Source organism: Etheostoma spectabile, chromosome 1 (genome assembly GCF_008692095.1).
Source record: "Etheostoma spectabile isolate EspeVRDwgs_2016 chromosome 1, UIUC_Espe_1.0, whole genome shotgun sequence".
Classification (NCBI taxonomy): Eukaryota; Metazoa; Chordata; class Actinopteri; order Perciformes; family Percidae; genus Etheostoma; species Etheostoma spectabile.
This window is the reverse complement of record NC_045733.1, coordinates 29,710,052-29,731,725: the sequence shown is the minus strand read 5'-3', so window position 1 is coordinate 29,731,725 and position 21,674 is coordinate 29,710,052. Positions and strand designations below refer to the sequence as shown.

At 43.5% G+C, this 21,674-nt stretch overlaps 1 long non-coding RNA gene across 1 annotated transcript in view; it reads right to left on the bottom strand.

Moving 5' to 3' along the window:
• Window positions 1-6,150, bottom strand: part of LOC116689467 (uncharacterized) — a 21,946-nt gene extending 15,796 nt beyond the window's left edge. Inside the window, exon 1 of the long non-coding RNA XR_004331996.1 lies at window positions 6,137-6,150. This is a non-coding gene — a long non-coding RNA (uncharacterized LOC116689467). The remainder of the gene's footprint in view (window positions 1-6,136) is intronic.
• Window positions 6,151-21,674: the final 15,524 nt, after the last annotated feature.

The window sequence follows — 21,674 nt, the reverse complement described above, 5'->3', positions numbered from 1 at the left end:
CATCTGATGAAACCTGCATCAGCGACGCAGCCGTCAGGGATAACAATCCACGATCTGCACACATCAACAAGACTACAAAAATAAACATGTTACAAGCTTTCCAATACTTTTTAATTGTATAGGCCTATTCTTGTTATGGGTCCGCTGTCTTCCTTGATGTTGTTTTTCCTGTTTGTCTGTCTGTGTTTTCATCGGCCGCCAGAGGGCGCTCCTATCCGGTCCCATGAGAGGAGTTTCCACTCACCCCCTCCTCCGTCTGACTACACAGCTGAGCATAATCATCATCACCACTCCTACACAGCTGAGCATCATCATCATCACCATTCCATCTGTACTTAAACCTGGGCCGACCACCTCTTCGCGCCAGTTCGTTACCTACTTTCACGTGGTATGGTCTTGTACTACAGCTGTTGGTATTCCGTTGCCTTGCTCTTGTACTCACTTGTGTTTGCCACAGCGTTCCTGTTCCCTCTCGCGTTGTCTTGGATCTCCCTGATCTCCCTCATCTCCCACATCACCCTCCGTGTCTGGATTTTTGTCTGTTCTTGTCTTGTGTTTGTTTATTCTGGCATCAGAATAAATCCCATTTTGAGTTACATCACTCCCTCTTGTTGTCGTTCTGTGTCCGGGTCCTACTACACCCTTAACAATTCTATATTGTTTTCACACTTCACTGGGACATTGCTGCAAATACAACTGCTTATCAGCATGGCGAGAGTGACTGTCGGCCTCGGCTGTCGGTGTTCTGGGACCCGGGACAGAATGCTGTCGGGTCTCTGGGACCCGGGGTAGAATGCTGTCGGTTCTCTGGGACCCGGGACAGAATGCTGTCGGGTCTCTGGGACCCGGGGTAGAATGTTGTCGGGTCTCTGGGACCCGGGGCAGTATGCGGTTGTATTTTTCTACTACCGCGGCCTCGGCCTTCGGGTCTCTGGGACCCGTCCTCGACTGTGTATCTCTGCTGCCACGGTCTTGGGCCAGGATGCGATTGAATTTTCTAATCTGCATTTATTTTATAGACGAACATATATTTTAAGTGTTTTTATTCATCAGTATGATAGTCTGCATTTATCTTACAGACATGTTTAGTTAAAAAAAAAACATATTTTATTCATTTGTATGATTGCCGTTAACGGCAATCATATAAATGAATTTTTAAAAAAATATTCGCGATTTTGCATTTTTGACCCTCTGGATTTACCGTTGGACACGCCCCCGCATGAGACGAGACCGTATGAGACGGGACGGATGACATGGGACGCTGCAGGCTGCAGCAATATACTCTTGGCCCTTTTCAGAACAGTTTCCAAAAATGGCTTCTCACATGGTTCTGTATAACAAACCATCTGACGTGTCAGGTTAAAAAGTGTCCTGCTCATCACAGAAATCCACAGATTGATGATATGAAACAGTGTCAGAAGTTCTGAAGGAGCATTTTCTCCCTTTAACACACTTGAACTTACAAATGCACCAGGCGTGATTTCACAGTGCGCTCTGCTTTGCATCAGAATCCAACCGACGCAGAATTTAATCAAGTCATCCTCCATATTTCACACAGCCACACAATTAAAAAGAGATCCCAAGTGTCAAAGCTAATTGTAGAGGCTCACCTCCACCAATCCCACCTCTCCCCCTGTGTGCTCCATCCATTTCCCCGGTAACTTACACCCCTCAGTTGCAATGTGATTTCGGCAGTAATGTGTTTCTATTGCTCTTCCAGTGATACCCTGCGGTATTGCTGCAGCGCTGTGTGGAGCGCTTGGAGGGCTTTGGAGAGCCTCATTTACCTCCATAATCTTTCACAGTCATTGACGTGTTAGCATGGTTTCATGCACTCATGCACACACAATAGTGAGGTGGAATAAGCCTAAACACGAAAAAGGGTCCTTGTATATGGTTGAGTTGAGGGAGAATTAGCATAGTGAAGACGCTGCATTATGCAAAGGTGTTATGGTTCCTCTCTGACAGTGCTGGTAAATTGGATGATGTTTTATGATGATGTAAGAGTGAATTAAGGCAAGACGGATCAGTGCGTTTAATACCTCTTTGATATCTGTCTTCCTTCCTGAGTCGAGGAGACACCTCCTCAACTCGCCCCGCTCCCAGATGCCGAATTCATCAGCTTGCCTTCGTGGCGCTTCCCACAAGCTGTTTTGATTCTTGGCGTTCAGGCTCGGAGAGTCAATAAGACAATAAAACTGTGTTGGATTAGTCTGCAGATGAACAGGGGACGAGGCTGACTGTAGGAGCTGAAAGTGTTAAACCCTACTAATGGGATGAAAGGATTTTAAATGTGTTTTGGCTGCTGAGTGGCTCACCCGGCAGTCGTTTAATTTAGTTTAAAAAAAAAAATAAGCTGTGTTTTTGTGGTGAGGTTTGCAGTCATTTGGAGAAGTAAGGATAAATGGATCATCAGGAAGGTCAGACGCTTGGAAATAAACAAGAATTAATCCTGTTAAAGGCTCAGTGAAATAAGGGAGGTTGAGTATTGCAGTAATATACACACACACACATATACAGCGACGCACACAGCATGCCGGCCTTGGCTTTGATCTGATGCTCTTAGCCGTTTGTCTAGTGTTACACAGGCTCCATTTACTCCTGATTGCCTGAGACTGGCGACCTCTGAACCCAATCCACACAGGTGCTGCAGGACCATCAATACTGGCAGCAGGTTGTTTTTGCCTCTGGTCTGCTGGATAAATGATGCCCTTGGTGGACACACACAATACAACACACTCGTACAAAGACAAAAGGAGAATCCTGTACCTGTGGTTGTGCATGTTTCAGTGCTGTATTTATGCTGTGTTTTAAGAAAATATTTTGTTTAGTTTTCAAGCATCCAGTCACGTTAATTCATTTCCATGTGATATGAAAAATCTCTTGGCAGAATTATGCTGCAAGTCAATGTGGCGCAGACTATTAAAAAACAATCTGCCGTAAAACAGCAGTACCACAGAAATGAATAGGGTTGGATATCATTTTGAGTCTAACAATTCTGATTCTTCCTTTTGATGCCAGTTATTATCAATTCTCCGTTCCATTTTTTTGAGGGGTCTAAACGAGTCACATGCTATTTATGATTTATTTGATAAATTATTTCTTTCTTTGGTTTAAAGACGTGCCAATAAACCAGAGCATGTTTTTCTCCTATCTCAGAATGCTGTGTGGACTCACCAGACCTTTCTTCGCGGCGCTGTGGAGGGTGGTCATGCAATGCCGGACTAACAGTTTGCTGATTCAATGTTTCCCAACCTGGGGTAGGGACCCATCTAAGGGGTCGCAAGCTAAACCAGAGAGGTCTTAAGAGAAGAGACAAAAGATACTTGATGAAATGAAAAAAGTGATCTTTTCTGATGTTTGTCAAATTTTTGCTTTTTTTCTTGTGAAAAAATGTGATACTTGTACCTCGTCAGACCTCTAAAAGTAATTAAAATGGAAAACAAATGAAGAATGAAAAGATTTGGAAGAACTACTCATGACACATTGGCATATGCTAAATGTGCAGATGATGCATCTTTTAGTGGGTCACCATAAAGTTAAATAAAGGTTTACAAATGAATGGAAACCACTGGCTGCCTGTAACGGTAGAAAAAATAAACCTCAAAAATCTCAAATTGAATAGCTTAAATTAAAAATTTAGATGAAATAGAGATTGTGTATTGATCATGTCAACACTTAAAGAAAGATAAGATAAGATAGACTTTATTAATATCACACTGGGGAAATTCCTGTGCTACAGCAGCTCAAAATAAAGGTTTTTACATGCACATCAGAATAACACAAATACCCATTAAGTAGACAGGATAAAATGTACATAAAGTATAAGAATTTGAAAAAATAGAACTAGCTATAAAAATAATAATAAAAAAAACAAATTTACACAATAAACACTTACATAAACAGACAGTATACAAACACAGATATACAGATGAATAGAAATGACATATTGCATAGTTGGATGTAACAAAGAGCGATGAATAAATAAATGTGCATTGTGCAGAACAGTGTCCAGTGATGCTCATATTGCAGAAACAGCTTCATTCTGATGTTGCATTAAAGAGTCGGACTGCTGCTGGAATAAAGGAGCTGCGGCAGCGCTGCTACTTGCACTGAGGGTGAAGCAGTCTGCCGCTGAAGGAGCTGCTCAGGGAACTCAGACTCGTGTACTCGTGAGAGGTGTTGCCCATGATTGATGCCAGCCTGGCTAACATCCTCCTTCCCCCCCACACACCTCCTCTGTGGTGCTGCCTGTTATGGCTGTTTCTCATATTTTAACAAACAGTTTCAAAGCAGGCAGAGATTATTGATTTCATTTGATTTCAGTGAGCTGGTCATTGCATAGACATAAAGCTGTGAGCTGTAACAGTTAAGAAGACTCTCTGTCAGTGGACTCAAGGATGATTCAACTGAGATTTCAGTACAAAAAAAAACATAACCTTTATAATGCAGGTGTGCAGACATTCATATTATCCTATTATTTTTCATCATGTTTGTCTTCTTGGTTTGGTTATTCTACAAATAGATCATCAGTACAATGCTGTTAACTGAGTGTCCTTGAATGCACCTTTAAGGAGAAATGCTCACTGTGAACATAATGGTTTATCAACTGTTTCTCGAGCAAGTTTCAAGTCTCTGCAAAGCCTTTCATTGTGTGCTAAAATGAACAGATCAGCGTTTAGCATCTGGTATGCTTCTGAAGATGATCAAATGCAAAGTATAGGCAGTTTGCAACTAATGGGCAAAGATAATGTAAAAGTGTTCGTTTTCAGGTCAGCTTGTTTTTCCTTCTTCAGAAGATGACATCTGCTGTTTTCCCTTCTTGTTCAGTATCAAAAACCCGTCAACTGAGCTAAACAATTGTCTTCAAAAACTCCATCTTGACTGTGTAGCGTTATATTACTCTGCTTCCTGTCAATCACTTCACCTCTCCTTTTCTCCTTGATGAAATAATTTTAAAAAACAAGAGACCTTGCAAAAGTTATTATCACATCTTTGTCCTGTATGTGTTTTTTAAGTGTTAAATGAGTTTATTCCAAGTAAAGATCTTAAAAATAAAGTAGAAGTAGATGCTAAAACGTACTTATAGAACGTGTGCACAGAAAAATCAAAAAAGGCAAAAGAGATGTAGACAGATTGTAAAAGATATGGGCATGCACGCACATTTAGTACTGTCCACACAGATACTTTCACTCATGCTTACACACACACACACACACACACACACACACACACACACACACACACACACACACACACACACACACACACACACATATTTTCAGGGTGATGAATCGTTGTCTCATGGCAGGAGGCCTTGATTTTGGGACATCATCCAATATCAGGCCTTGGGGAAAAAGACGACACGATACACACTCATACTACACACACACACACCAACCACATAACCCCTCCATTTCCTCCTCCATCCCCCTGCCCCTCCCATCCCCCTTTCCTCCGCCCCATTTCGCTGTCTGAAACCCTTGTTACAGATACAGCAGATGTAGTTGGTGGGGCGAGGTGCCGAGGGACGACACACATCGACTCTCCCCATCCTCTGCCTCCACTCCTCCCGCCCCAGCCTCCCATCACAAAGGGAGTAAATGTATTCATCTCATCCTCTCCGGCCAGAGAGGTCACAGCCTTATCTCGCCCTCCGCTGTAGCGCTGTCAGCTCACCAGCCACAAGCCATAACTTCTAACTGCTAGCAAGAGCGCTGTGTAGTCGGAGGCCAGCGCGAAAGACAGGGAGGCGCTGACGAGAGGGGGGGAAGACGGACAAAGAGGAGACAGGGAAGAAAAGAAGGAAAAGTAAAAGGGAAGAGGAAAGGAAGAAGAAGAGGGGTGTCGAAGGTGAAAAGGATGGACATGAAATATAAAAAGTATCCATTGAAGACCAAGAAGGGGAAGAGTGTTGAGCCAACACTGAAAAATTCATCTTGGCCTGCTATTTAGACTGTTCTTGAGTCCCATAAAGAATCTACCATCTACTCGTTTTCTTTATATCATGCAGGGATTAGCCTTGTTCTGTCTCATTTAAAGGTACAATCAGCAATATTTTACTGGCACTATCATATATCATCAAGGTTTAATCAAATGCTGAAGCTCAGCACCAGACACTTTAGTATGACTTTACTGTTTGCAAGAATTCAAACTTTCTAAACATGCATAACACGAGCCGTACTTGCTGGGAAAAAAACTCCACCTTTCCCAGTCATGTAAACTACACACTGGCTCTGTGCATTTTTTTTGGAAACTTCCACATTTCTACACACCACTACACACTTACTCTGTGTATTTGTTAGTAAAACTCCTCATTTTCAGGAACTGAACACTACCCTCCGTGTAATTGCTTTGAAAGCTCTTACTGTAATTTCCAGGCTCCCTGAACAAGCCACAATGTGTTATGAACTTGTTTTAAATTCCCTGAAACCTTCCCGAACACTTTGACACTATGCACAATTAAGATTGTATTTGTTAAGCAGATAAATAACCTATTTCATCTTTAAAGTCAGTAACAGGTAGTAAGCTCATTAGCGAATTTGGTGAAAAGGTGAGTCACGTGGCCGGCTGGACCAGCTTTGGATTTTGGCTCTCACCTTCTTGACTAATTTATCCCATTAAGTTTGACTTTCTTCGTCGCCTCAACAGTGTTCAGCTTTTAGGAATAGGTATGGTCAACTCTGTGAGGAGAAACAATACAAGTGGAGCCTCTGCAAAGACAAATATAGGGCAACACGGTGGCGAGCTTGGCTCCATCACAGACACAGTGATGGAGAAACACAGCTGAATGAGTTGGCCAAGGGCACAGACAGTAAGCTGGATGTCATCCGACCTGAACTAGCAAAGCTGAAATGTTGACCTTAAAAGTTGCTGTTTAAGACAGTTCAAAGGCGGAAGTGGACTATGGGCAGCCTTGAACTTAAAATGGCGGACATGGAAGACCGGAGCTGGCGTTGCAACTTACACACAGGACAGAGACAGGACAGGACAGAGGGATTGAACGCTGTGCAGTTTCTAACACGACTTGTGCCTGAGTGGTTCCCGTCCCTCCAGACCGAACAGCTGGAAATCATGCGGGTTCAACAAATTTACAGTGGTTATTCAACCCCGTACTCTTATTTACAACACCCTCCGTTACACGTCCCGCCAGGCTGTTCTCCGAGCCTCAAAGAAGGACATGGTCACCATTGAAGGCAAAACTGTGACTGCAGACGACAGTATCCCTTCAATGAAACGGCGACAAGCTTTTGGCAGAGCGAAGGACACAGCATGGAAGAGAGGCATTTTTCCTACTGTACCCCGCAAGTCTAAAATTTAAAAACGGATCGGATTACCGTGTTTTTAATCATTCCTGTGTAGCTGAAGACTTCCTTAACTCCCGGCCGATGTCTACGTGGGACAGCAACCGACGGGCTCCAGAGACGGGCGCGTCTGGGGACTGCAGCAGCAGCTCCTCGGAAGCGGAGGGTTGACCTCCACCAATCGCTGGTTTAATATGGACCTCTGCCTACGATCTTTTTGCATTCTCTAAAACTAAAGTTAATAAAGCAGGTTTGGGGATTTTTTTTGACTGTGCGGCTATATCCGTTTTACCACGGATCATACGGCTATCTTACCTTAGATGTTGCCCACAGTCCCCCGCAGTCCCAGTTTTTTTTTACGGCTGGTATATGGCGGTTTCTTTCTCCTGGCTTCTTCTTTCTTCTTTCTGGGCGGTACACTCCACCTACAACAGCCCGTTTTCTGTCCTCATACCATGGCAGCGCACCCTTTGCCTGCACACCTGCTTTTCATTTTCCTTTAGTACCACGTCTGGGTTTGTGGTATATTCTTGGGTTTTCTCCGATCAAATTTCAACCGGTCCAATCAGCTAACAGAGGGAGTGGCTGAGAACGATGACGTTGAGGTTCTGTAAGCTTACATGCAATCCGTTGTGGCAACGCTGCCGAATATCCAGAAGTTAAAGCCCGAGCAGTCTTTGCTGAGTTTTATTGGTGGCCATGATGTTGTGGCCCTCCTCCTCACGGGGTTGGAAAAAGTTTGATTTCCCAGCTCGCTCAGTTAATGGTGAAGAAGTTGGCTAAGGCTAACGCAAGGAATGCTAAGCCAATTGTTTTTGTTATCTACCCTCTTGTTAGCCTGGTCCTACCAGTATACGTAGGAGGGTGGAGCCAGGCTACCAGAGTGGCTCTGGGCAGATCCAATAGTTCAACAGAGTACCCACCTTCAAGGAAAGTAACACTTGTCAATGGAGAGTGGCTTGACTCTATACAAATGAAATGTAGGAGAGTCTGGTAGGACCAGGCTAATGGTATCCACCTTATATCAGTTTGTAAGGGAAGCCTCACACCAGGCACTTCCACTGGACAGAGTATGGAGAAGGGATTTATCAGGGCTAGAGCTGGATTTTGACCAGAGCAATGTATGGAATAATGGTAAATTGGCATTATAAAAATCCCAACCAGCAAATCCGTCAAAACTATAATTTTGTCCACAGGACTTAAATGGCCCCCTCGACCCCCCTGTGTCAAACTGTATGTACACACCGCTGTCGACTTGAGTTGCAAAAGAAGCTCTGGCCACCTTGTCAAGGACGTTGTCAGAAAGTATGAGGAGGCTTTTGACGCTTTGGCCGCTTTGGTCGCTCTGACCTAGCAGCATTCTGTATTCGCTCGCATGTTTCTCTTGAATCAGCCAGCGCAAAGGACGTCTATCCGATTGGTTGCTGGTCGTTTGCAGCTTAAACACGTCAAAGCTCATTACCATAAAGTTGACCCAGTTTCAACGTTCTTCTTGACGCTTAACACGCTCAACACGGCCAAATGCGACGCCAATGGATTTGCCGCATCTCGCAGCTGAGAGAAGCCGGCTTCCACTGAAAATTAATGATTTCCGGCAACTTTGAAGCTCAAGTCGGCCGCGGTGTGTACGTACAGTTAAGAAAATCATCGTTGATGCTTCATGCACGTTGTGTTTGTTAAAGACCATGGGCACATTTCTTCATATGTTTTGGGAGAACCCCCCGTTGCATGGTTTTGGCAAAATGTTGCCTCAGAACTGACAACATTCATTTCTGGGACAGTTCCCACAACAACACCAGTTCTGCCAGGGAATGACACTTCTTCACTCCGGATTTCTAAATGTCAGAAAAGGATAGTCCTTGCTGGGCTCTCAGCTGCAAAGAAAATATTTTTCTTCACCTAGTTTATATGGGACTTTCAACAGCCCGCATCAATGGTGCTAGATAGCTGAATGTGTGTGTTACTACAGTTGCCAGGCCACGGGGTCCTGGGGAGGGTGGGCTGATATTGTTTTGCGTACATACATACACTGTCCTACATCCATACATACCATCTCATTTTTATTTTCATTTCTGGCGTGGGGGGGGGGGTCATGTATGCTCTGTTACCTATAAATTGCTGCTGATTAAGTTTGTCAAATTAAAAAAAAACATTTGACCACACAAAAAAAAGAATTTGGTGTTTACAAATTAACTTCATTTTGTGCAAATAGAAGAAAACACATTTTTTAAATTGTAGTTTCCTACAGCTGAAACTAGACGTTACTAGATTGACTAAAGAGCCATACTGAGTATTGAAGAGTAGAAAGTAAAGATGCAGACATTTCATGAAATACTTTCAAAAAAGAAATTGCAGCAGATGCAGTCACCAGGTTGGGAGATTTTCCCGTGAATTAAGAGTCTTGGGGCCTGAAAATGATTTTAATGACTTGTGAAGACAGGGGAGTATTGCAGTGAATTTAAAGAGAAATATGGATGGTGTGAAGAGGGGGAAGGGGAGTGAGGGTGGAAGACAGTGGGGGTGCCGATGGTGGTATGACATGCTGCCCTGCTCCCCTCGACAGAAAGTGTTTTACAATGCAGCCGTCAGATGTGGAGGAAGCCACTTCCACCAGAGTCCAGTTAATTAACCACATCAGTTTCTTAATGTGATCAGTTTTAATTAAAACGGAATTTAATCGGGAGTAGTAACAGGAGGGTAGCGACGGTGACAGCCGAGGGAAGCGTGAGGGGTGTGAGGAGGTTACGCCACAGTAGGCAGGTTGCTAAAATGTGTGTATGTGTGTGCGCAAGTGTGTGCGTTCTGCAGCAGCAGCCCCGCTTTCCCTCACTTTAGATTTGTGGGCGTCTAATTAATATGGATAGAGCATTAAGCCTTTTGGACTCTGGTGCCTCTCATTTCATGACTATTAATGATTTTAATGAACTGGGCTAATAAGGCCGTTTTTCTCTGCTGAGCTCTGGAAGGGCTATCCGACACACGCCAGGGTCAGGAGGACGGGCTCCCCTGGCCTCCACATGGGAAATTAAAACAGCACTCACAAACCCATTAACGCTACATCGTCCATGCGTTCATCAGACGCTCAAACACTGAGAGCACCGTGTGAAACTCTCCGTTTATCACAAAGAAAGGAAGACAGAGTAGGCAGGTCACATCGTGGTGCGGTGCGGAATAGAAATGAGACCTAAGCTCCTTGAAAACATAACGTTGCCAACTTCACATATTTAAGTAATAGCTTTATGTCAATCAGCCACACATATAGGAGTCTGTTATTCAGACATGGAACACAAAGAGCTAATGCTTGCATGATATTTAGTAGCCAATGCCTTGCCAACATATGCTTGACCCCTTCACTTTTCAACGTGCAGGGTGAAACCACTTAGTTGGGGTTAGGAAAATATTGTGTGTGGGGTTAAAAGATGTATGTTCAAGTGACACACGAGACATGAAGGGGACACGAGCCCCCGTCTCCTGTGTTAATGTCCTCCCTCCTAACACAAAAGAAGAGGACATACTTTACTAAAGGAAAATACATCTTTACATGGTGTTGCTGCCCATTAAAAGCACCCGAGCTGAACTGGCACCGCTCCAGCTTCAGTCAGCACTTCATACTTGGTCTGTGCGAGTAATTGAACCAGCAACCCTTTGGTTCCCAAGCCAAGTTGAGCTAATGCCACCCCCCCATGACTTTTGGTCTTAATTACTGCCATTGTCGCTCCTCATACTACATGATGCAACTGCTCTGCCCGGTGGGTTCCATACAGACGCTAAAGGATGCCTTGTGCATCGGTGTCCCGCTGGAAAACAGTATCACTGAAGGATTTTGCAACCTATTTTGTTGATGAATTATTATTATTGTAAGCATGGAGCGCAATTCCTCTGACAAGTTCTCATAAATTTCATCCCTGATGGTTAAAATGTGCGTCCAGCGGAGGACAAGCCAAGAATGGTGAGACATCACACTGTCTGCAAAGTAATTTGTTAGATATTCAGTTGGCACGTTGGCAGTTGGCTGTTCTATTGGTCCAGACTAGCTATATCTCAACAACTATTGGATTGTTTGTCATGAAATGTTGTAAAGACATTCATGGCCTCCCAGACAATAAACCCAGCTGACTACGATGATCCCCGGACTGATGCTAACGTTTGTGGTTTTGAGTGAAACTGCTCAACAACTCCTGATTGGATTGCGATAAGATTTAATGCAGACAGTCTTGCTCACTCAGGATTAATTGTAATAAAACTCCAAACTTTTCATCCAATGTGATCATCCAACAACATAAATTCAGTCTCACAGAGCCACTAGCATGACAGTACACTCTTAGTCTGGTTTGTTCCTTTTGTCTTAAGAGTGAAATAAATCTTATTAAAGACTGATTTGACAATATCCATATCAACTTTGGTTCATTCTCAGTGCTTTGATGTTTGGTTGAACTTGTTTAATTTCCTTTGTGCATATGTTACATTTAAAGGGGCGCTATGCAGTTTTGGCCACTTCTTTGCTTTTTGCTGGCAGGTTTCTTTCTAGAGCCCCCCCCACAGCTTTGGAATATTTGGCAGCTCCTCTGTTTACGTGTGTCTGACTTGTGTCAGCCATGACAATCGTGTGAAAAACTCCATTGCTACCTTGTTCTTATAGCTAGTCGGTTCCTGAATGGGGGTGTGTAGGCCTGTGTGTGCAGTGACATTAAGCAATTTGTTACATTGCGAGACATATCAGACCACTTGATATTCAACCCGAAAGAAAGTCAAACTGCATAGTTTCCCTTTAATTTAATCCCTCATGCTGATGCAGCTTTTACATGAATCTGAAAGTGAAATTTAACCAGGTCCGACCTACTTGGATTTTTTAGATTTTCAATATTTTCACATAAAAGTGACTCAGGTGCTTGATTAGATATGAGACCAACAAGTAACACTGGCAGCAAATGTGTTAAATGAGATGAAACTTTACTTCAAACCCTGAATAAAACCCTTCTATAACTTCAGATGCAAACACAATCTGATCTGATTTAATAATGACAAGCCATTTTACATGAGAAGGGAAAAGCAACCTTGAAGCGTGAGGATTTTCTTTTTCCTTTTTTCTTCAGTTGAAGCTCCAGTCAGTGTTTCTACTCTGGAGAGCTTTTGTCCTGTCCTGCAGCAATGAATGTGTCTCATCTAATTTAAGTTCATTGAATCAACACAATAAACAAAGTAGCTGTGCTGCAGAGACGGCTTTGGATGAAATAAGAAACGTTGCGTTGCGTGACTGAAGAGTGTGTTCTGTTCACAGCGAATCACAAGGTGAATTCTTTTCTCCAATCATGATGTAAGAAACTGTGCTCACTCTCATCACCAAGGTCTGGGTTAAAAAAGGAACTGTGACTTGTCTCCCATGCCTGAAAAGCTTGTGACCTTTGCTGCCATTTCACTGTCAACGCTATCCCTGACCGCTGCTCTTTACAAATTTCTTTCTTCCCCCACTGAGCTTCAGAAAGTCTCTCCCTCATGCTGATAGACAGGCATTGATTATCGCTTCACTGCAGCAACAAACAACGCTGTTGAACGAGAGCCCAGCAATCACAGCTCGGCCTAAACAGAGCAAAGAGCACACTCATCCTTGACTTCGTCCTCCACCTTCCCTCTCCCCATTCTGCTCGCCGCCCGGGTCACATCGTGGCAGAGTTGCTGGCCTTGTGTGAGGAAATTTACAGCCCGACGCAACCATCTGTTATGTAGCAAACGCATTATGTTCGAGCTCCTTCAGCTTCTTGAACGCGCTGCTTTGTATTGTAAATGTGCTATTAGCATTCATGAAGGTATTTACATGCATTCACAAGCCTCGCTGCTGGTATTTATAACAGCACATAGCACACAGCAAAAGTTATGGCGCTCTACCGAGTTATGATGGCTCTCCTGAAAGGCACAATTTACCAAATAACTCTCTCACAATGTGAAAAAGACGGGCGATGAACTTTGTGCATTTAATTCTCTTCTTTTTGTGCGTAACTGGCAGTCTTGACACTTGTAGTTTTTTTGAGTATTTCCAATTTCTGCTACTTTATGTTTCTGCTCCACTACATTTCAGGGGGAAATAAACTAGATAACTGTAAGTTCATACTAGCTCCACCTCCAGCAGCTACTTACACATTGCTGCATCAGTATTACCAATTTAATAATAAGTCACAGGTACCAAACAAGTAATTTTACTTTGATAATTTAAGCTGATAATACTTTTGTACTATTGCTCAAGTTAGAATCCAGGTGTTTTACCTGTAATGGAGTGTTTTCATGGTTTTACATTGATGGTATTGATGTAACATCCAGTTCCAACATCTAAATAATGTAAATCGTTTCTAGAGAGGTTATGTAGCTTCTGCTAAACAGCAACCATGCAACGACACGTGAAGAGTAAATGTTGACAGAAAGGCTGGTCAATAATCTCTCTCCTCACAGGCCTCTCCTCATTTTTAACTGGTCAGTAGGAAAAGCACAGGAGTTACTAACAACATTAATGAGGGCTCTGTTAGATTAGAGTCTAAGTAAATCATGGTGTTTCCTGATTTATTTTCATTAATGTCACTTCTTTTTTAATAGTTTAATAGCGGACCCTCTGATACATGGATGTAGCGTCCTGTAGAGATCACTTCTGGGTCCCACTATTTGCAGCAGTTTAATAAAATATCAAAATTGGATAAAAACCTAGTTTATTTCCCCCCCCCCATTTTACGTTTGAGCACAAATTCGGAAATTGGAAAACCAGTCTTTTTTCGTTATTTCATTTTGGTTTTGAAAACGACCTGTCAGAAAACAAGTCACTTTTGCTTCTTTTGCTTCATGCCTTTATTTTGAAAAACAAATGAACGAATAATACAGGGATTCCAGTAAACTGTGACAGTGAGCCAGCATGAACAAAACCAGGACCCTGAAACTGAAGCAACTAAATGGATTCCAGCCATCATCGATTTTAATCTTCACACCAGTGCTTTTCTTACTGTAACATGTCAAAATATTCCCACGTTTCACATCAAGATCTCCACACACACCTGCACACCTGCTCCTAATTGCCCAATCAGCTACCCAGTATACACACCTGCCCCTCAGCCACAGCTTTCCATATTTTCACTACTACGTCTTGGACCTTTATATTTTCAGACTATTGGAGACTGAAATCTGAATGTAGACTACTGTGGTCTCCAAAACTCAGTCGTTAAGCCTGCAAGTCTTTTTCACAGGGTTTTAAATATCTTCCAGTGTGTTTAAGGTCAAACGTTTGACAATTAGCATCAAAAACTCAACAGTTGACAACATTACAACCATCTGACACCAATGAACTCTCAAATCTCTACATCAGAGGGGCTGAACGAGCATAATAATAGCCGTGAAACATTATGGAGAGATAAATGACTGTAGCCCACTGGCATTTAGCTGCACGCTCCTCTGTATTCTGGAGACAAGCCTCCTCTCCTCGAGGCCTTTAGCGGCTGATGTTCTGCTGGGCTCTTGATGGGTGAGGCAGCAGAGCTAATACGGCCACGGTAGCTTTTACTGCCACATCTATAACAGCCACTAACTATCCCATTTGTCCTCATGACCAAACAACAATGGCGGCTGGCTGAGCGTTCTGCAGGTCCGGGCTGCAGTTGAAGCAGACGGCAGTCTAAGTACAAGCATAAGTTTTTCATTTGGTCATTATTGGCTCCCTCACTGACAGTCATTATTTTTCATCACCATTAAAGGGCTTATTGCCTCTTTTTTAATTAAGCAAGTTTCTTAATTAGATGTGCAGCATTCAGGCCTACAAACGACCTGTCGAGGTAATGAAATAAAGGCCCAGGTTTATGGAGGGAGAGAGGATAAAGAGAGAGTGTGTGTGTGTGTGTGTGTGTGGGGGGGGGGGGGGTGCATGGTGGGTTCCTGCTGTAGAGAGTGATGGTGTTTGTTCGCTTATTGTGTTGCTCAGTGATGAATGTGCTTGCAAGGTGAATAGAGCCACACCAAAAAAAGCTTCACCACGAGGCAAATACTTTCTTATTAGTCACCATTGACATCCTATTTTAGTGCGACATGATCTAGTTAGTGCTGTTGCAGTCAGACATTCGGCTGCCAAACATTAGCCTCACCTCTGAGAGGCACCACACGTCGCCTCACAATGAGGACGTGCCCAGAACGGCAACAACCCGCCGTCACAAATGGAAGGACAGAACCTATCCGTTTCTGGGAGATGTTTTGTTCGCTTGCATCTTTTAGCAGGGTAATTCACGGTGCACACGTCAATACATCATAGGCCTCTCTAAATTGAGCTTTGAAACACAAAGGGAAGGGCGAACGAGATGGACAGAGAAATCAATCTCCCGCCTGATAACACAGAGTGAACGCACATGCTGCCGCTCAGAGAATTGACAAGGAGTCGGCATACGGCAGTATCTGTCCATCTGCCTGTGATGTCCTCCGAAAACAATCGTCTCTGACACAGCGTACACAAGGCGGCAGGCAGCCACAGATAAGGCTATTTAGTTCTGACCAAGCTTGAAGAATACTATACATGAATTGCCTCACAGAAATTGAAAGAAGAAAAAGAAGAAAAAACAATCAATGTGGACATTTGAGAGAAAATATGTCACGCTGGAAACCATCAGAGCAAGTAAAAAGTGCACCTATTCCCAGGGTGTGTTTTTTCTTTCTTTCTGCAGCCACTGTGCACTTTAATTTGAAGCTTTGAAGATCTTTTTAAAGTCAGATTAAACAGGGGAAGTCTGAAGTTAAAAAAGGGATGGCATTGTGAGTGCACAGTTGCCGTGTTTCTGTTGCCGTTGGACAGACTTCATCTTAGCCCCTGCCTCTGAGCCACTATTGATCTGAAGCACATTAGTTCTGCACTAGGGGACTAAACAAGGCCTACAGAGCTCTGCCACAATCACACAGCAGGCTAAAGATAGGCTTTTGACCGGAGAACTCTGCAGAAAGACTGGAGCTCAGGCACAAAAACATCTACTTAGAGGGAAAACCCAGGTTTTTAAACCCCAGGTCTTATTTTAGTTGTGGCCAACATTCCTGATAACATGTCACTCAAGATTGCAAAGATTTTACATTTGGGGAACCCACAATTTTTATCTCTTTGTAGGACAGGCAACAAATAATTCTTAAAAAAAGTCCAATTTAACTGCAATTATCTAAACTACATATTTGGCTGATAGATAAAGTTGGGCAGCAACAAGTAATTATTCCCATTATCAATTAATCCCAATGTGGTGTCTTGACATTGCTTGTTTTGGTGCAACCAACAGTTCTGTACTCAACAGTCACAACATTAATTTAGCAGCAAACAAATATTTGCTATGTAAAAATAGAGTGTTGTAATGGCATCCAATGGAGTCACGCTCCTTCTCTGTGTCCTGTTTTCTGCTTGCATGTCAGTGCATGTGGTCGTGACATAACGCCAGTCATTCCTTAACCCTAACCCTAAAGTCAATATTGTGGTGAAACCTTAACCATGGTAGTGCCACAGGGATTTGTAACCATTTATGAAGCCTCTGACAAATGGTATTGTTTTGTCAATAGAGATGTAAGATCAGAAAAAAAACTTATATGTGTTGTTCTGGAAGGCAGTTACAAAAGATCATCCTTTAAATTGGAAGACTTCTGCCTGGCCGGTGCAGTGGAGAAGTAACAATTAAGTTGAAAGAACAGAGTAAACTTGTGTTGATTTCTCTCATGGCTCCTGGCGTAAAGCTGTGTTTGGTGAATTTCGGGCCTCCAAAATGTTATCATTTTATGAACAAAAGCCTTGTGAAGCCCTTGTTGGTCAAAATGTTGCATCAACACTTTTATTTGTGCAGAAGACGTCACCTTTTCCATTGCTCCTGCAGCGGCACCCAGCTGGGGTTGCACACTATGCTCATTCCTGCCATGGAAAAAATACAAAAATAAGATTTTTACTTTAACCCCATACTGCATTTATTATGTGTATGTTGATGTACCTTGTTCACATTTCACTGTCTCTGTACTAGAGAAAGTCTGAATGTCACAGGTTACGTTGGGAGGTGCTCACTTTATGCAGAGACTTTCCAGACTGGATGCATGAACTCTGGATTTTAAGAGGAGAGATGCCTTCCAGAGCCAGATTCCCTTAGTCTCCCTGGAGAGCGACCTGACAGTGAAAAGCCATAAGACAAGCTTCAAAGGACACACAGAGATTGCCTGCCTCTCCTCCACCACATCATCATCCCCCCCCCCCCCCCCCCCCCCCCCCCCCCCCCCCCCCCCCCCCCCTTCCTCCTGTTCGGCATCATTCATACATCAGATGGACAAGATAGAGGCACGCTAGTAGGAAGGTACATTTGCAAGCCATTCCCTTGAGGGGCTCTAAGATTGCCTCCATTTGGATGGACTGTCAGCAGCCAGGGGGCTCTTCTCCCCAGACGGCCCCAACACCATGCCCGCATCCCTCTGATTTTCAACACCAGCTCCTGCCCCGGGCCTCCAGGCTTGCTGCGTGCCATCTGTGCCCGGCAGAAAACCCAGGCTGGAATGCTCCCTCTCTGGGTAGTCTTCCCGCAGGAGCCCCTTTGATCAGAGTCAATGCACCAGGCGTGGCCCCGGGGGGGCCTGCTGCACCGAACAGCCACCCTGTAGAACCAGCGAGCAGTTTGGGGGTTGCAGAGAGTAACACAAGCTGAGTTTACATGGAGGTATTATATAAAACTCGCAATCAGAATACCAAGTGAAACGGCCCGTCCTGATTCTATATAACTCACTGCATGAAAACCTTGTCATGCAAGTGCTTCTTGCAGTCACTTTTCTATTTCTATAACATTTTCACTTTTCCTGCACAACGTTGCTAACATAGTGTCCCAGTTGAGAAGAAGCTGTCATAAACTGGGAGTTTGCCTTTTAGTCTTTCACCCAGCACACATTTGCTGTTTTCTTGCACCATTTTGTAGCTCCGAGGGTCACAGTAGGGGCATTTGAGAAGGAGATACAAAGTACCGTACTGGAGATAATTCCGTAGATTTATCACTTGAAATTTGCAGTCATCTTTAAAACAATGTGTCTTTAATTTCACACAGGAGTAACCAAAAGCCGCCTTCTCATTTCTAGATGACAGCAGTGGAGCGTTATAATTCTGTTTTTTTTTAGTTATTTGATGCTATAATAATGGATTTGATTGACAGCTGTGATTGATTTGCGATTGGTTGGGTGGGTTTATGGGTGGGAAGGTTTTATACAATTCCACTTAATCTTCCCACTCATTTCATCATCAAACAATTTCTAGTTCTTGCTGTGTCTTTTCCACATTCTTACTCTGCGATGGGATTATATTCTCACTTTTCCAACATCATGCATCTATATTATAAGTCATCTGCAGAGTAATCAGCAGCTCGGTTAGGGTTGCAGAGATCCCGTTTGCAGCAGCATCTCACTGTTTCTCATCAGCCTCATCCCTGCACTCTGTCATTAGTGTTTGCCAGGTTGTAGGAGATGAAGAGAGGACTGGAGAGGAGGCATTGCAGATGCCCTAATACTGCATGTGATCTACAGCCTCACAGCATTTTCATGCATCTTACATTTTCCCTCCAAGGAACCACCGAAAAGGGAGAGGAGATCCAGGCTTGTGTTTGTTTTACACTATCCCGCTCAAAGGGAAATATTCATTAGGTTCTTCCTCTGAAATAGAGAGGAGAGGAGGGAGATGGGTAGACAAAGAGACAGACAGGAGGAGAAGAAATATATTTTGTGTGTACATGTGAATATGTATATTGTGAATGTCTGCCTACACATTCCTCAGTTTCCAAACATGATGCGAGAAAATCAGTATGCTGGCAAATAATGGGCATATTATGGAGCAGCAGGCAACAATAGAGCATGGTGATAGTGTATCTGGGCTGGGGGGGTACATTAGTTTGTAAGTAATGCACGCCGTGAGCACTAGCAAGCTTTCCAGTGATGTAATATAAGAACCAAATGAGAGTTATAATCACTGTGCGGACCGAGGCAGGGGAAATGCATCACCATCACAGAGGGATGCCGCCGATTTACAATCGCTCATTCTGACAAATGGAAAGTCATTTACAAGTCTCCCCGCTGTTCTTCATCTGAAGGGGTCAATGTGACATATTTTGAATTGAAAAAGATGGCGTGTAAGAGGATTATTTGGCGACAGTTGCACTCTCTGGTTTAGATACAAGGACGTAAAACTCTGCCGCGGGTCACATTAGAGGTTAGGAATAAACAGTCTATTTTGTTATGTGGTTTAGAGGACTTGTTGGAAAAAAGTGTTGGGGGGGGGGGGTTGATGTGAGAAAGAGAGGGTTGGACACACATATACAGGTCTGGACTGGTGATTTTTATTAGTGAGTCACAGGTGGGTCAATCAGAGAGACACCATGGATTTGAACTAGTGGGAGATAGGTGTTGTCTTGTCCCTGAACCTCAGATCATTTCGACGGTTCATTTACGAGATTGTAGAAGTTCCTGGATGTCCCTCATCTTCTGCTTTCTTTGAGTTAACTTTAAACTCTGCGGTTAGATCAAGCCACATTGACCAGAACCTCTGAGCAACATTACAGGCTGAAAATTTGGATTGTGCAACAAAGCAGGCCTTCTCGGTTCGTTCGGGGAAGTATTGTGAAGATTTACAAAGAATGATGTCTACAGCATTTACTCTTACTTACTGGGACATTTTGGGACCTCTTGGCGGGGATTTGCCATGGACCAAAAACACACGGCAATCCACTAGTAAGAGAAAATTGAGTTTAACTATGAATCCAGCTCATTTATGTAGCTCACATTACTGTATTATATCAACAGTTAACTTCATTTCATATTGTATGTGGCGTTTTCTTTTCTTCCACCAAAACTACTTCCATCCTGAGACTATTTTGCAGAGTTTGCCACCAACAACGATTGTGATTGGTTTAAAGAAATACCAAAAAACTAGAGCATGTTTTTCTCCTATTTAGGGATATTGTGCGGAGAGACCAGACCTTCCTCCGCAGCACTGTGGAGATAGGTGTGGCAATGAAAGACTACAGTTGTATTAACTCCAATAGGAACAAGCTGGTAAATAAAATGAATAAATCACCGATGAGCAAATGGCTTTTTCTTCTGGTCTGTTGAAGAAGTGGCTTTACCAAGACTCTGTGCTCTGAGTGAGGACAGACAGATCAACTTGTTTTCTTTTGTTGCAGCTTGAAAAGATCAATCATTGACAAAGTGATCATCCGTCTCTTTCACGTAGACAGTGAGGCGGATGGAGTGGCACATTCACGAGTTCCTAAGACACGTTTTGAGATCAGTGGAGGGAGGAAATGAACAGGTCTTAATACCAGAAGAAGACTCATTCTGTCTCTTTGGGAAAGTTGAAAAAAGCCGTCGCCCCCCTAATGTCTCAGAAGACGAGCTGGTCGCCTCTGTCCTGTCCCCCCGTCTCACGTCGCCTTTATCGATACGTTTTCAGCGATGGCCATCAGCGGCCGTGCCCTAAGCTACTCCGCAATCTCTCACACGCCACCGTCTCCCCGGCCCCCAAATCCCATTCACATCATCCTTCAATCTTCATCCTCCTGCTCCCACCGGTTTATTGATTTTCTATTTTCCCTTTTCTCCCCCTCCTCCCCCCTGTCCTCCAGCTCTCTCCATCTTCTCAAACACACTTGCTACACTTCAGCCCGGTCCCTGTTTTTATTTTTTTATTCCATCTTTTCTCTCCTCTCTCTCTCTTTCTCTCTTTCACTCTCTTACTCAATACGGTCAGAGTTTCTCCTCTTTGACAAGGTCGAAGCCCCAGCCGTGCTCCGAGCTGCTTAAGGTTTGTAAATGGAGATGTAATGTAATAGAGTGGTTGGCTAATAAAATCTATGAGGGTTGGGTCTGATCTAGTTAGAGAGGGCCGGCCCGGAAAGGCTCCATCGAGATCCTGAGGCATCAGTGGCCAGGACTGAGGCGCCAAGATGTATAGTAAAAACTTATAATTGTACACAAATGATCAAAACTGTGTTGATTTGGGCTTTACATTTCATGTTCCACAAGCTCAGTGTGAACTTGAAAAACTTCTCCTCATAGTCTCCTGGAACAAAATATAGCACCTCCTTAAAATCAACTCACTTGTACCTTTATAACAGTCCTGTTTGTTTAGTGGTTCAGAGGACTTGTTGGAAAAAAGTGTTGGGGGGGGGTTGATGTGAGAAAGAGAGGGTTGGACACACATATACAGGTCTGGACTGGTGATTTTTATTAGTGAGTCACAGGTGGGTCAATCAGAGAGACACCATGGATGTGAACTAGTGGGAGATAGGTGTTGTCTTGTCCCTGAACCTCAGATCATTTTGACGGTTTATTTACGAGATTGTAGAAGTTTCTGGATGTCCCTCACCTTCTGCTTTC